At 41.7% G+C, this 17,697-nt stretch overlaps 2 non-coding genes across 2 annotated transcripts; one reads left to right on the top strand and one right to left on the bottom strand.

Moving 5' to 3' along the window:
* Positions 1 to 178: 178 nt before the first annotated feature.
* Positions 179 to 251, top strand: Trnar-acg (transfer RNA arginine (anticodon ACG)). Its single transcript has one exon. It is a non-coding gene; the product is annotated as a tRNA-Arg (tRNA).
* A 424-nt stretch (positions 252 to 675) lies between these two features.
* Trnag-ucc (transfer RNA glycine (anticodon UCC)) lies at positions 676 to 747 on the bottom strand. Its single transcript has one exon. It is a non-coding gene; the product is annotated as a tRNA-Gly (tRNA).
* Between the last annotated feature and the right edge of the window lie 16,950 nt (positions 748 to 17,697).

The following is a 17,697-nucleotide window of genomic DNA, read 5'->3' as shown; positions in this document are numbered from 1 at the left end:
ATACTGCACTTACTCCATAATATGGACAGATTTCAGATCGTTAATAAAATGCTTTTAGCTCACCACTCCAAATAGAATAGGAAAAGAATTCAGCTGACAGAGTTAAATCACCATTATTTTAGAATTTGACGGCAGTTAACACGATATATATATATATTTTGGTGACGCAAGACGCCGTGGGCGCGTGGCGCAATGGATAACGCGTCTGACTACGAATCAGAAGATTCCAGGTTCGAGTCCTGGCGTGCTCGCGTTTTTCGTTCTCTTATGGAAAGATGTTATACCTAATATATATATCATTTATACATTACATCAACAGAAGACGTAAAGCAGATATAGAACATAATGAATTTCATCAAAGCTGTTACTAGAGATAAGGATATCAATTATATCTATCGTAACAACCCCGTCATTCCTCTGTTTTCATTGTTTTGGAAGTCTTGTAGTATTTTTAATTGTTGAAAATGGGCCATGAAATGATTCTCATTCTGTCCGATACATCTTGGACAATCCAAAGTCAAAGAAAAGTAGAGTATCGTTGGGCGGGGCACGATATATCAATTTAAATATCGAAGTTAATAAACGAAAAATAGAAAAGGGTCACTTTTGCCTCAAGAGAGCTTTTTTATAATCAATAATCATGTAATTGACTTTTTTGATTCGATATAGAAAAGGTGCGTCGGCCGGGAATCGAACCCGGATCTATTGCTTGGAAGGCAACAATGCTAACCTTTACACCACCGACGCTGACGAGTTGACATCGCACTAGTTATGTATATAATGTATGATATTTGTTAAATATATAATGCCAAATGCCCAAATGCCTCAAAAATAGGACTGATAGAAAGGACTGATAGGACTGATATATATTTACCTATTAGACTACTTTGGTGGACAGTCCTGTTTTTGAAGCATTTGGGCGACAATTATCGCCAACAGAAGGAGACAGCTAGGCGCATGAAAATATCTCGATTGGTTTTGAAATATCGATTCCGCGCGTGGTCACTGGTGAAGATTAGCAGTTTATATCGCAACGTTTAGTTTAGAATATACACGAAATGTCTTCCAACTGCGGTCGCCTTAATTTTTGCCAACTTTTGCAATATCTAATAGACCACTTCAGTGAACATGGGATACTTAAGAAGACAAATCGCCATTTTGAACCAGACCATGGCCATGTCTGTTACTGAGCTAAGATGGGCAATTGGGCATTGTCGTCATACTATACAGAGCATGGTATGGTATGGTATGGTATGGAAGTATGGTATGGTATGGATCGATATTTTGGTATGGAATATGGAACAATGCAAGTATGGTATGGAACAGGGTTGTAATGACTCGAGTCATGACTCAACTCGAGTCAGACTCGAGTCACGATTTTCAGATGACTCGACTCGACTCGAGTCATTTTCACAAAATACGGAAATGACTCGACTCGACTCGAGTTAATCTGTGTATTGACTCGACTTGGACTCGAGTCATTGCGCATGACTCGAAGCAAGTCATTGACTCGAGATTCAGACGGCCAAGACCGACATTTCATTGTAATTTCGAAGCCAACACACTATTGGGATTTCGTTTGTTGGTACTGGTGCTTGAAAATGCGACCAGAAACTGCTAAAAGTGAGGAAAATCAGTATATTATAAATGCGAACCATTCAATATCACCAAACAGAGTTAAAGAAAGTGGGTTTAGGAAGACTTTAACTGGAAACTGAGCAGTCAACACAATGACTTGGACTCGGACTCGAGTCATAATACCATGACTCGGACTCGATCCTCTGTTCGCTGACTTGGACTCGGACTTGACTCGGTGGGAATTGAAAATGACTCGACTTGACTCGAGTCAAAAATATAAAAGTGAGATTGACTTGTGACTCGGAGCCTTGTGACTTGGTTACAACCCTGGTATGGAATGGAAGATTTTAATCTATGGTATGGAACGACATTTCCGTACGTTTATGTTTTATATATTTTATCGTGATCTGTGCAAGCTTCATGAAGCGTAATGTTGTGTGTTGTGTTCTCGGTAATTTATAACCGAATATGTAGCCTACTTGTACTCGTTAATACTCGTAAACGTTTGTTTTGTACCGTTGCTTACAGGGTTGCCAACTGCTGGTGGTCCAAAAGAGCCAAATTGCTCCCAAAATGCGCCAAATATGGCCCTTCAAGGAGCCAACTATTTTCGATTTCAACCCATATGCTTATAAATTACACCCAAAACACAGATACGCTGTCAATAGCCTGTACACTTTTACATTAGGGTGGAGTTCGAATAACTTTTTTTTAATCGAAGAAAGGGGGTTCTTAAATCCCGACAAATTACCAAAAACTTCAATAAAAATTGACATTAGGGAATTGCACCTATTTCCCAGCCGTCAACCCCCAAATTTCTGCGCACGAGGGGGTCAAATTGCACATCTCGACAGTCACTGTTCGTAGAGTCGTGATATATAGCTCAAAAGCCGCCGAAACATCATCTTTCTATCTGTCTCTAATGAACACAAAACGAGTTACAGCCAAAAGAGAGTAAAATACTGAAGCGGGTAAATGGCAGGAGTAACTAAGTTACATGTCAGTGTGATTTACAAGCTTAGGCGTGCTCCCTGCACTTCAACAAAGTAATGTAGTGTACGAATATAAGTGCCACTGTGATTGTGGCTACGTGGGAAGAACGTCAAAACATCTGCAGGAACGCATAAACCAACATGTCCCCAGATTTTTCAGAACATGTGCATCACGCTCGGTGAAAAGCTCACCCTTAACTCATCCGTTTAAGCTTGATGCTGACCGATCAAAGGCCATTAATTCTGCCATCGGCAAACATCTGTTAGATAATTCGATTTGTGCGAATAATTATCGAGACGACAGATTTCGCGCCGTTGGGAGGGGCCGTTCACCCTTCCATTTGTGTGCCTTGGAGTCGACTTTTATCAAAATACACCAACCAAAACTCTGTCAACAAAAGGAGTTGGTGTACCACAGAAAAATAGTAGGGGTGCGATGTGGTACCGATGGATCAAAAATTACAAAATGATCTCTGATGGCCCTCAAATCTTCAGCCGAGAATAGCAGATCTTTTGCTGTCTCAACTCTTCGATACAAGCTCTACCTATCGCGGACATTTACATAAATATCCGTCCTTTCAAAAAATATTTATAAGCGTTAAAAATTTGTTGCTCGAACGTGTCATCGGTCCCCACCCAGTGGGTATAAAGGCACACGACCATGGGACCTATGAGACATACGCTCAAAAACTCAAATTTGTTAACTCGTTTTGTTGTGTACTATAAGCTAAGCTACAGCAAGCCAATGAAGAATGTTTAGTCTCGACCCTCAAGAATAAAATTAATTATATCAACGCAAATATTGGCATAAAATCATATTTTGATTTATGCGTAAACTTACAAAAATTAATGCCACGTACATAATTACCCGCAAACCGACATTTTGACTTTCGAATACCTCGTAACAGCGACAAAACACCACAAGTACCTATTATATACAGCCTATATATATGTAGGCGAGTTTCCGTTGTTAAGTAATTAGTTGGTCCATCTATTTTGCTTGATTTGGCTATGGTACCATAGGTCCCCCACCCCATAAATATTGTGATTGACTTGAAAACAGTCCACTCGAGGATGATATTGATTCAAAATAGATATGCCATTACATACCCTGATACAAGCCCTATACTTCACATCAAAAATTATGGCGGGTTTGTTAGTCTGAAATGTGATATAGAAAAATGCAAATGTCGATCCAAATATACTTTACACCCCCTAAAACGTAAATCATTTGTCACAGACCCCATAACTCACGCAGGTCGATTTTTTTGCATGTGAGGAAAGATTCTGTCAGCATGTAATTGTAAACAAATTCACGGAGTGTAATCATGGAATTATCATGAAGAATTTTTCAAGTATTTTCGGTCCCAGTGATCCATCGGTACCACATCTCCCCTACATTGAACGCTCTCTCATTAGAAATTTCATGCTGGTTACGTCAGCTGTCAGACGTCATGCTGGTCAGCCCGTTTCCAACACAGATAATGCCAAATATCTCGGGGTTTTACTGGACTCGAACATGTCTTGAAGAGTCATACTCAGTCCTTAGAAACTAAATTATCACCAAAGTGCGGCCTGTTCTACAGCCTTGGGCGCTTCATGCCAGCATGGGTTCTTCTGATACTCTTTAAATCCTTAATCCAATCGAAGTTACATTATGGCATCCTCTGTTGCGGGGCTGCCAGTAAAACTGCACTCAAGTCACTGCAGAAACTACAGCATAAAGTACTCCGAATCATAGCTAGGGCCCCAAAGAGGCCTGGCTGCCCATCCAATAAGTCGCTGCTGAAGAGATTCGGTGTCCTAAACATAGAAGATATGCGGAAACTAGAAATCGCCAAGTTTATGTATCAGTTTCACTGCGGTCGTTGCCCCGAATATTTCAATGACTTCTTTACCTCTGAATCAAAAGCGCACAAGTACAACACACGCGCGTCCACGTCGTCCAAATATCACATGATCGACCGAAAATATCATCGCTCTATCAAATATGCCGGACCTGATGTGTGGAACAGTATCCCGCAGGCCATCCGGCAGTCGACGAGCATGTCCACATTCAAGTCGAAATACAAGCAATTACTACTAAATAAATACAGTCCATCCTCAAGATTACCGGACAACGACTGACCTATCGATCTCGCTTCCCATGACATGCCGCCCTATTACTTGTCGCTTCCTTTTTCTATACTATCTTCTTTACTTTCATTCAGTGTGCATGCCTCCCCTTTACATCGCCTAGGCCCTAGGCCAAGGTGGATGTCTGATTCCATAGACAACTCCTAGTCGCTTCGACATCTTCCTTTCTTTTCATTGTATCGCATTTTTTGTGGTGTATTGAACTGATAAAATTGCTAATAAACCAATGATGATGATGATGATATTTTGTGATACGATTGTTGATATACAATGTTCTTTCCAATTCGCTGTACTAGTTGCTGACGATTACCCCTGACGAGTGTCAGCCGAAAATATTCGGGTTCATTTCAATATGAATATACTATATTCAAAACAGCTTAATAACTCAATCTCCATATAAAAGCTCACTGGTAAGACCTGTTACTACTTCAGAACAAGCCCGCGGGCGACTCATCTGGTCTTTGCGGGCTACCTGGGGCCCGCGGGCACCGCCTAGGAGACCCGTGATCTAGAATATGGAGCACGATGGAAGCACTGCGATGGCAATAAGCCGCTCAATGATAACAGAGGCCTGCGAATCCTAATATTCAATGGTAGAACGAGAACTAAAGAAGAGCGTTTCTACTTTACATCAGTGTCAATTGTTAAATAATTTTATAGGAAAATGCGCCAAATTGGAGCCAACGCGTCAAACGTAAGTTTTCGTTGCCAACCGACCTTTGAAAGAGCCAAATTTCGGAAATTTGGCTCTCAAATGCGCCAATTGGCAACATTGCGTTACTATACCGTATCTTGCCCGTCTGCTAGTTGTTGTTTTTTGTTATTATTACGTCATACAACAAAATAGTTTTTACATTTCGAATTGGATTCATCCTATCACTGACATTCGCTACTGATGAGAGTCAGTCGAAAAGCTTTTAGCGAATAAATTACCAATATGAAGTTATTGTTTCGCGTTATTCTGAAGTTCTGTACCACTAATGGCTTTCTTTTGTTATGTGTGAACGTGAACTGACATGATTCTGTGATGCAATAATGACAGCAGTAATGTTGATCTGATATCGAGTCTAGACTCTAGAGCAGGGGTGGGCAAACTGCGGCCCGCGAGAGTCTAAAGCAGTGGTTCCCAACCTTTTTCAGTGACAGGGCCAAATTTGGAATTTCAGAGTACGGTCGGGGCCGCACGAATACCAGGGCAATGAAAGGAACCCAAAATAGTCACGAAAATATGAAAATTGGCATTGTTCCGATCATTCGCTTGACGCCATTGGCCATTGTGTTGCCGCGCTCCCGTTGTTCACAACAATCAACCTTTGCTGGCTATTTCGGAGTAGTTTTAATGCCCTGGCGAGATTTCAGTTCGTATTTTTGGAATCAGTGCGACACTTGCTTTCGATAAACACCGACATATCAAATTATTCGGACGCTTGGGTCGCGAGCTATAGGACTACCAATTATGCTTCTTTTTGCCGGCTAAGCAGTACGCATCTCGGCGTATTCAATCGTGAGTCACTTGTTGCACATCTATCCGTAAATTAGTTATCAATACCCAGGGCCGTAACAGCACTTCGTCAGCCCCCCCCCAAACGTTGCTCTTGGGGCCCCCATACGGTGATAAACCGAACTTCGAAGCCCTCCCAGACCCCCCTCAGGCTAGATGGCTGTTTACCGCTATTTATCATCTAAATCGGGTGTCGTTTTAGGCAGCTTCTCTCGACTGATCGTGCGAAGCGTGAAATTTTTTTATAATTCATGATTGAATCGGTCAATATAATCGGCAATTGCATATATATTGGTATCGATTTTTGTCCTCTCTCTGCTCACGTAATCGGATTGACCAGTTGAGCCGAGGAAGTCGTGGTTGAAAAGGTAAGACCACTCAATAATAATTAAACATCTTCGGGCGTATACCCGTTGGCAGGAACAAAACAGCGCTTCGTCAGGCCCGCCAAAACACTTAGGTCTTGAGCTCCCATAGGGTGATAAACCGACCCCCCGTCCCGTTCTTCGCTTCTGCCACGAAATCAGGATCACCGTTTAGTGAGCCAGCGTGGAGTGCGAAAATTTTCGTTAATTCAAAATAAAATAGGTCAATAAGATCGGGAATTGCATATATATTGCTATCAATTACTTGTCCTCTCTGCTCACGTAATCAAATTTACCGGTAGAGCTGAGTGAGGTGTCTTGGAAACTGTAGGGACCGTAAATAATAAATAAACAAATTCGGACGGGCGGACCCGTTGGTACGACTTCGTTACATGATATTATTTCGTGACCTCCAGTCTGCTATATCAAAAATTATAGAATCGCCCAAACGTACTAAACTAAAAGATGCACACGATTTCAAATTGGTAGTTCTTCACTGGCATATAATTCTTCCCTGAGGGATGGTAGCCTATTTGTCTCGTGAGGTTCAGAATGCCAAGACAGGAACATTCGGCGCCAGTCATTTAGGCGCCTATGGTCAATTATAGGCTACCTATATGTATTTTGTATATACATAACGAAGTTTTCGGTCAGCGTAAGGGCAGTTCTTTTCGGCCAAGGTTTTCTCGCTGCCGATCGTTCTGGCTCACTTCTTGGAGTCGCATGTTACATGGCCTAAAACTTTATGTCTTCGTGCGTCGTGGCGGGGTAATGGCCAACGCCGATATGCCCACTTCTATAGATCTTGCGTATTTTATCTTGCTGGAAGAGTAGTCAATAATGAAGGTATTTTGAGATTTGAAATCGCGCGCAGCGTGAAAAAGTTTTGAAAAAGTTGCATAAAATTTCATAAAATACTCTATAATTTATGCTAATTCACTAAATAATTTTGGGCCCCCTTCGAGCTCGCTCCTCCCAATTGGGGGGCTTGGGGTGCAGCAGTTACAGTCCTGTCAATACCTATATATATACCTATAGGTACTGCTCGTTCAACCGGAAAGTTAGCGCACATTACATTGAAACAGCAGTGACGTAGTCGTAGCAGTCTACTCACAACTTTCCCGCAATCCTAATTGAAAACTCCAGACTCCAAGCCAAGCAAAAGTCGATTCCTCAATATTTTTGTGGGGGCCGCAAGAAGGCTAGCTGGGGGCCGCATGCGGCCCTCAGGGCCGCGGTTGGGAATCACTGATCTAAAGGAAACGTCTACTTACCCCAACCCAATAGCAACCTAACTAAGAGATCTATCGACTACTAGGGACCTATCATCTGGAATGCATTACCATCACATATCAGTGAATTGCCTTATAATAGATTCAAAAAAGCCCTACTTGATCACCTCTTGTCGTTACACTAACACTGTTGCCCTACCTCGCCCAGACATTGCTTCATTGATCATTTGCTACCATTGTTTAATTTTTTTTTATATTTTCCTTTCCTAACTAAACATTTTTTCACAGCCAGACTGTTCTGAGTCAAGTGTACCTGTTTGATGCTGGTGTGATCAGACTAGATGACCTTCACGGTCTTATCGATCATTCCTATCTAATACCGAATACTGTGCACGCATATTTTCTGTACCACCATCACTGCCGTTTGTTATGTATTTTGGTTCGATGAAAATAAAGACTCTCTCTCTCTCTCTCTCTCTCTACAACGTTAATTTAAGAACAGCATTGTCATACAGGCGCCGCCATGTCTGCTTCTCTCTGATCAACTAACTCGCGGTGCAAGATTTCAAAGCGTTTGATAAGTCCGGTACCCAAAATTTACCAAGATTTCAATTCATTAGGGTTGAGTTCATCATAAATGCCGATAATGCAAGTCTTCTCGCTTCGACGAACTTACGCGTAAGCTCTACTCTCGCACGCTGCGCAGTGCGCACACCTATATAATTACACCTAGTCACTAAAATTTTACGTTCAAGCAAGTAGTGGGGAATCTCGGCAGACTGGGGCCGCGGGCCACATTATTATGTAATACGGGAAACTGTACGCGGGCCGGACAAAATCTCGTCATGGGCCGCATCCGACCCGCGGGCAGTATGTTAACCTCGCTTTTATGGACGCTACCAGATAGCAATCTGCTGAGTATCCCATTTTGCTCGCGGAAGTTGTAGAGTAGAAGTACACGGCACCTCACCACCATGGACTAAGCCTCATCAAAACAGACTGTAAAACTATATTACCAGGAATTCGCATCATATTCGCAATAATGACAGCCGGAATATCAATAATATAGGTGCTAGAAAAGGAAATATACTTATGATATTGAAGTATTTGAAAGTATGGAATATGTATCAATTGTGGTATGGAACAATGTTGGTGTGGTATGGAGAGAGTAAGGCCAGTATGGAGTATGGAACATTATCGTTCCATACCATACCATACCATGCCCTGATACTATAGATAACTAACCTACGAATAGATGCGCAACACGTGATTCACGGTCGAGTGACGCTACCGTCGCAGGTTTGTTGTCGCTTTATAGCAGTGGTTCCCAACCTTTTTATCCTATTTCCCCACTTCCAACTTAATCCGAGGCTTCATCCCCCACCTAAAATCTCTATATCCATATCTACCCTTTAAAGCAGGGGTCTCCAACACGCGGCCCGCGGGCCGCATGCGGCCCGCGAGGTCCTATTTTGCGGCCCGCGACCTGATTTGAAAAAAATTCAGAAAAACGCTTAGTAAATCATGTTGAAACGCTAAAATTGATTTCAGTTGAAACATAATGTTGTTGTTTTTCAAAGTGAGCCATTCTATGTGCCCACTATCACTATTACTCACTAGTTGATACGGCTTCGGCATGGTAATATCATTCCATGGATGAAGAATTTGCTGGTACGAATGGGCATATTGCCTTGACGTGCAATGGCCCACCACTGCCAAGACCGAGACGCCTGCAAAACGACTTCGGGCGCTCCAAAAGACCATGCTTTACGAGGAGATAGTTGTCTAGCAAGTAGGCCTACCGTGTATAGCTAACCCCAATATTGATTCTTCAATCCATGGGTGGCCAATCTGCAGCAGTAGAAGGAAAATTATGCGGCTGTCGACACTTGTAATAACAACCCTAAGTTTTCACAGATACCCCCTGCATCAGCTGTATCTGGGAATCTGATCACATTGGCCGAGAAAGGATAAATATTTTATAGTAATATGTGAAACTATACTAATATTTATTGACGAAATTCACTCATGAACATGAAAAATTTTTCGCGCTTCGCGCGACTACAGATTGGTTCTCTGTGGCTCTTTACAACATAACTACTAACGATTTGGTGCGCATAGTAAGCCGATATGTGCATATAGATTAGTTCGGAGTGTACCGGCAATGGACATGGACATGATAACGTGGGTATTTGGCCCTAGCTAGTTTATCACGACTAACCACCGGTATGCGGCCGCAGGCTACATTATTAGTACGCGAAATGCGGCCGTGAATTACAAAAATGTTGGCCACCCCTGTTTTAGCGGCTAAAGAGTGTTGTCATTGTCAGGTATCGTGTACAGCTCATAGTCCAAAATATAATGACATTGATGATCATGATACTTTTTGTTGTATTTGTGTTTGTTCAATAAAATATTAGTTCTTTTGTGGTGACTATAACCGTCGCCTATGTTAGAAAGCACAGCGTTGTAATAACGTAGAGTTATCAGACGTGGTTGTTGAACTGCGTTGCCTACTTTTATATCGATATTGATGTCATGCGGCCCGCGGCCTCCAGGAATTTGGAAAAGTGGCCCGCGACCTATTTTGAGTTGGCGACCCCTGCTTTAAAGTAATACCTTCAATAAAATTGAATTTGGTAAAATTTGGCTCTTTTTCTCTTGAGCTACTCTCTCGTTTGGCCAGATAGCATTGTTACGTCCTGAGCTACTCTCTCGTTTCGCCAGACAGCATTGTTGCGTCCCAATGCCAATCTCCATAACAATGAAAAATTCGAGGCTGATTGTGGGAGTTCCAGGGCCACGAGCGGAATAAAATTTGTATTTTCGTAATCAGTGGAGAGTCAGCTTTCGATTGATACCCGTTTTACCAAATTTAATGCTCGTCAAGCCGGTCAAAAATGACCGTCAAATTGCCTGTAGCCAAATGGAAATAGTGACGTGATACACTGAGGCGTGAGATTTGCCTGTGTCGACACCATATAGGACACTATGGTCATTGGTCATACTATAGGCTTACCTCTTTTTTGACTTTTTTGAAAGTGTTCTCGGAGGACGCCCTTTTGTCCTCTTTTTCGAGATTTTGTCCTCTTTTTTGAAAATTTAGGTCAGATTTAGAGGAAATAGCGAGTGATATGCCGCAAATTAGCACAGAAGTTAAGCTCCGGCGGGTATTTCGGAGTGAAAAACGGTGATCTTAGCTCTGAGCGATAAGATGACCTTTTTTTTTCAGTCATCCACCAGACAATGTGGAGAGAAAAACGGTATTTTGAGCTCTGAGCAAAAAGATGACCTTTTTTTTTAGTCATCCACCTGGCAATGTTGAGAGGGAGACGGTATTTTGAGCTCTGAGCGGAAGTGATGACTTTTTTTTTTAGTCAACCGATCACGAAGTGGGAAAAGTATACCGGTTTTTGAGAATTCTTCTTCGATTTCGCATGTCTGAACTTTCTAAAAAGTGTCCTCTTTTTAGATTTCCAAAATATGGTAAGCCTATCATACTATAGATTACTGACCTACGGGTAGATAAGCAAGTCCCGTCGTTACGCTCCGGTAAGTAGTTACACTTATTGCTGAGCAATCTAAAAGCAGCATAATTGGTGATGTTTTAACTTGCGACCCGAGGGGTGAAATGTATTGAAACTGGTCTTGATCGAGAGGTGCTGTCGCACTGATTCTGAGAATACCAATTAAAATCTTGTAAGGGAAATGGAACCACGTCAAAAAATCCCTCAAAGTCTGCAAATCGGCATTGTTCTGAACAATCGATTGACGAAATTGGCCATTGTTATGTTCATCGTGTTGCGGTGGTGCCATTGTTGAAACAATGCCGATTTTCAGATTTTGAGGGCTGTTTTGAGGTGGTTCCATGTCCCCGACAAGATTTTAATTAGTATTTTTTTCAGTGTGGCAGTAGCTCTCGATTAAGACCAGTTTCATTACATAACATTCTGGAACCAGTTTCGTTAAAGGAGTCATACCAGCTCCTAATTGTACCTCCAAAGGAGTCATATACTCTAATGACAATCAATTTCGACGTCACTATTTGAAATTCATCAATAATTCGCCGTTTTTTTTTATTATTCATGGTGTTTCGACTATATTGGTAGTGCGCTACACTAGGCCTATATCCATTATTTTGATTACGTATATTTTACCGACTTGTAGCACGGCCCACCTCTAGGCTTTTACAAATCACCGCTTACGCGGATCACGTGGCGACGAGGAACCTATAAAAGCTTCCAACACTTGGGTAGGAATTCTGCAGTCGACCTCAGTCGGACTCGAACCCAAAACCTATTTGTGTTGCAGCTGTGGATTATAAAGGGAGTCCTCCGAGGACGCTTTCAAAAAAGTCAAAAAAGAGGACAAATCCTTTTAAAAGAGGATGTATGGTAAGCCCTACCAATATGCCGTTATCTCATACAGGGTTGCCAGCAGGGCCGTAACAGCACTTCGTCAGGCCCCCCAAACACTTTGGTCTTGGGCCCCCCATAGGGTTATAGACCGAACGTATGGGGGCTTCGCCCCCCAGACCTCCCTCCAGCGATACACTGTTTACCACTATTCATCGTATTCATTGGGAGTTTCTTTAGTGAATCAGCTTTTGTCGCCTAAGCGCGCGAGGCACGCAAAATTTCTAGAATTCATGATTTCATCGGTCAGTATGATCGGGAATTGCATACATTGTTATCAATTTTTATCTTCTCTCTGCTCACGTAATCAGCTGAGTGAGGTGTGTTTGAAAAGGTAGGACCACTCAATAATAATTAAACATCTTCGGGCGTATACCCGTTTGCAGGAACGAAACAGCACCTCGTCAGGCCCCAAAAACGTGGGTCTTGGGCTCCCATAGGGTGATAAAACGACCCCCCCATCACGTTGTTTTTGTTTGTCACGAAATTACCCGTAGCCTACTGTACTGTGAACCAGCGCGAAGCGCGAAAATTTTCGATAATTTATGATAAAATCGGTCAATCAGATCGGCGATTGCATATGCAATATGCTATCAATTTATTGTCCTCTCTACTCACGTAATTAGATTTACCGGTAGAGCTGAGTGAAGTGTCTTGAAAACGGGAGAGCCCGTAAATAATGATTAAACATCTTCGGGCAGGCGGAACCGTTGATATGACTTCGGTACATGATGTTATTTCGTGACTTCCAGTCTGCTATATCAAAAAATATAAAACCGCCCAAACATAGGCTTCTAAACTAAGAGACGCACACGATTTCAAATTGGTATTTCTTCACTGGCATAAAATTTTTCCCAGCGGGATGGCATTTGTCTTGTGAGGTTCAGATTGCAAAGACAGGAACATTCGGCGCCAGTCATTTAGGCGCCTATGGACAATTGAACCTATATGTATTTTGTATATATAGCGAAGTCTTTGGGCTGCATAAGGGCATAGACCTTTTCGGCCAAGCCTTTCTCGCTGCCAATCGTTCTGGCACACTTCTTGGAGTCGCATGTTATATGGCCTAAAACTTGATTGTATGTCTTGGTGGGTCGTGGCGCGGTAATGGCCCAATACCCAATAATAAAGATGAATGGCTGGCTACATGAATTCGCACACAGCGCGAAAAAATTTTGAAAAAATTGCATAACTTTTTAAAAAATACTCAATGATTTATGTTAATTCACGAAATAATTTTGGGCCCTCCATCGAGCTCGCCCCCCCCAATTGGGGGGTTTGGGGTGCGGCAGTTACAGTGCTCTTTCGAGCAAAAAGGGCCAAACAGCGCCGGAAAAGGGGCCTAAAAAAGCCAAATTGTTCAATAACGTTAAAAACGTTGCAACCTTTTGTTAATCACCTGGAATTCCAGTCTTATATTATTGTTGATACTGTTGTAGGACACCAAATCAACTACCTACAACTACACTGGATCCAACTACAACAACTGCTATCATTTCAAGCCATTTCCAACTGAATATAAAACCGTAAAATAAAACTTTTTCTGCAATAATATGAGAGTGATTAAATTTTGCGAATTTTAATTTAAAATTGAGAGAATATTTTTTTTACATTTGAAACTTATCCAACTTATATGCTTAAGTTTTAGTTTTTTCTCAAAAAAACTCTCCGGTTATGTTGAAGTTTTTTTCTTTGAATTCTCTATCAATCATTCAGTACTATAAGGTGACTCTTCTTCTGCTACTTAGCTTCCAGCCATGTTCGCTGCTTTTTCGTCCACCTGTTCACAAATCTGTATTTACAATTCCAACTCAGTCTACATTCGACAAAAACAAATCCAAATCTTCATCTTCTACAGTGTTTCTAGTGAATCTTTGATATTGGCATAAACATCGTCAGCTCAATTTGGGAGATGCATTTATTAGAATATAGCTATTTAGCTAGTTTGATGGTATGTCTCACCTGCTTTTAAAAAAGGCAAAATATTGAAAATGAAGGGCCAAGTTGATTATTTTGGGGCCAACTGTCTCTAAAAATGGCCAAATTTGTGGAATTTGGCCCCAAAAGGGCCAATCTGGCAACCCTGCTCCCATAACTAAAAGACAGTTGGACTAGGGTTGTCATACGTTCGGAATTTACCGGACATGTCCGGAATTTCGCTATATAAACTGCGTCCGGGCGGAAAAGCTGAAATATGCTTAAACGGGGGAGATAGTGTAGTGGTTACGATAAGCGCCCACCAAGCAGACGGAACGGGTTCGATTCCCGTCGGAGGTTTATCTGGGCTCCTCTTCCCCTGCCGTTCCTACGGCGACAAAAAAGCCCAGAAAAAGACCCGACGAAGAAAGCATTCACAAGGAATGGAAAGAACTAGTAGAAAGGGCCGCGGCTTAAAAAAAAAGATCAGCATCGAAAAGAACTGTGACATCGGGCACTCTAGGTCGAGCCGAGGTGGATGTTGGAGTAAAGGATCGGTACTGAAGCGTGTCGTTTGACATCCTCCAATCTGTTCATGATATCGCATTGTACATTGTGTGTGATTTGTTCAGATGAACAATATAACCCAATTATGCTATGTCCGGAATTTTGAAGCCTTGAAGCGAGCTGAATTTTTTTGGTAAATCAACATAAATAATATTATTTTGGTGCAGATTTATGCTACTTGAAACTTTTCTTCGCACTAAGCGCGATTTAGTGTCACATACATCGATATTAATATGGGTACCCCTGTCCCGCAAAAACTACAAAAATAAAATCATATAATAATAACTATCATTTACTGCAGTGGTTCCCAACCTGTGGTACGCGTACCACTAGTGGTACGCGAAGGTCTTCCAGGTGGTGCGCGAGTAGATTCTGCTTTTTTTTCGACCGACGGTAGTTATTAGTTAAGGTGGGGTTGAACACAAAGATTGTGCTCCAATAAACTTCAGGCTTAGCATGGCCTCCTCGTACTAGACTCTAGCTTCTCACGCTATTCCCCAGCTGCTAATTTCCCCTTCTACGTGGGAGCGCGAGCAAGGATTTTTTTTATCTCTGATGACTATCAAGTCGAAGAAACGAAACCGACTAGTTGCGCCCATGTAGGACTTTCGATGCGCTGTGAGCAAACATAATACCTAGTTTATTAGCATTTGCTATTACGCCTCGCATAGGTCAAATACGTCGTTATGACATCATAAATGACGGAATCATTTTTGACCGCCTTCAGCGCGCGTAACTTATGTAGGTGGTACGCGAGCACTGCATAAAACCTCGAAATGGTACGTGGCTGAAAAAAGGTTGGGAACCACTGATTTACTGTAATAATACCACAGGTGGTCAAAGTAGTCAAGAAAGCTACTCAAGTAGAAGTAGAAGTAGCGACGGAAAATTATACTCTAGTAGAATTGATCGATTTTAAATCTACTCAAGTAAGTAAGTAGTTTTGAAAACAGTCTTAATTCGTTCGCATGGACTGTCAAAAGCTGCAAATTGAGCTATGCGGAAGGTGCAGAGAGCTTGATTCGTATTTATGCATCCAAGGAAGTATCAATTCTTGACAGAATGAGCATTCTTTCGCATCATGGGATGCAAATTATAGTATTGATATTAAAATGCGATACTAACCCTTTGTTTACTAGAAGACCCCGTTTTAAAGAACATCATGGCATGGCGCCCTACCCCATATTATAAGGCCCCAAGTTTAGGCGAAGAGCAATACGGAGAAGTTGTATCGGATACGGTTTCAACACTTTGCGCGATTAGTATACGTAATTAACAAATGTTGTGGATCGTAAAATTTATATTTAGTGTAGCTTTATTTTCGGAAAATAGAGGCATTACTACACTTGCTTTTATGCTTCAACATGTACGTTCTGCAGACAAGGGAACTGAAAATAAATAGAAATCAAAGTATGATACCAGGAAATGAAAGTGAAATACATATACCACTTATAAAAAGCGGAAAATATATTTCATGTCTTTTGTCCATATAGCTTCAAAGGTGATCTGCTAAAACAGGTGTAAGGTTCAAAAAAGCCGGATTTTCCAGAGTAGAAGGACACATCATGGGCTGATAGATTACAATATGATTGGTAATTGCTAGATTGCGAGACGAAAGTTTCAAACGTTATGTTATGGTGGGCCATATTTACAGTGATGAAATATTTGATATGGGCGACAATACGGTGTGAGAGGAACCAAGCAATCCGCTACCTAAATTATGTTCACTGATACTTTCGTGAAAACATATTTGTCACTCCATCACTACTGCCAGGAAAGCGCAACAAAATTTCTGGGCTTTACTTGACTTACATGAATATTAAATGTTGATACTCCGTGAAAACAGCCCCGAAATTCCTCAGGCTATCTTTCGTATTGGAGGATTAAACTACTTCTACTTGACAAACTGAAAGTAGCGAAAAGTAAGTAAGTATATCGCAAAATATTACGAAGTAGAAGTAGAGAAAATCAGATTTACTTGAGTAAGTACCAGAAGTAGAGGAAAACTACTTGAGTACTTCCAAAAAGTAGAAGTACTTCGTTACTGACCACCTCTGAATAATACTAATTGCAATCGCAATTGTAGGAGGACCGTATATTTCTAAGTTGTTTTAGCCCTTTTCTGGGGATCGCGGAGATGTTGAACTCAGTGGTGGCTTTTGGGGTGGGTGAGGTGGGCGGTCACCCGGGCCCCCCTGGTCGAAGGGGCCCCCTATTCGGATTATGCGCTTTTTTAAGGATAATAACGAATAAACATGGAAATCCGTGTACCAAGCAAGAATATGATTTCGTACGGATGTGTCAATCATCATCAAATCTCCGCATTTGTTAGAAAAGTCCCGTACCCCGATGATCAATACGCCTTGGTTAGATACTTATAGGGACCCCCCGGTAAGTCTCGCCCAGGGACCCCCGTTCGTAAGGCCACCACTGGTTGAACTTAATTAGCTTCCGCTGTGAGTAAGTCTGGGCAAAGGGGCTGACCATTTTGTTAGTAATTAGCTCACCAAATTTTGAGGTGGGCCACGGAACATTTTCAAATGGGAAATAGAGTTGCGACCATACAAGGTTGGAAGCCACGGGATGGGCAAACTGCTGATGCGTAGCGGCATTTCGGCTCATAAATAGTCTTATCTCTGTGATATGAACAATAATCATATGACTTAGCATGTACTGTGCACTGTACAATTACGTTCCTAGCATTTTCAAAGTCATATCACCTTTACCAGCTCGACATTGTGCGATAACTTTGAACACGTGGGCTGATAGGATAAGGATTTTATAGTGATATGGAAAAACCCATATTATTAACAGAATTCATTCGCAAAATTTAACAACCATAGTAAGCCCACCAGAAAGTTGCATCGATCGCCCTATGGTGGTGCTCTACAAAACTCAACCACATATCTGCACCGACACAACAGTATAGCAGAGCATACTAACATACGTCCGGCAAGACAAGCGAAGCAATCGTCTTTTGCTGACCAAATGACA

This window comes from Botryllus schlosseri, chromosome 7 (assembly GCF_051294905.1).
Source record: "Botryllus schlosseri isolate E-star chromosome 7, Bs_hap1, whole genome shotgun sequence".
Lineage (NCBI taxonomy): Eukaryota > Metazoa > Chordata > Ascidiacea > Stolidobranchia > Styelidae > Botryllus > Botryllus schlosseri.
Note: the sequence above shows the minus strand (reverse complement) of the source record. Positions and strands in the feature narration are given on the sequence as shown.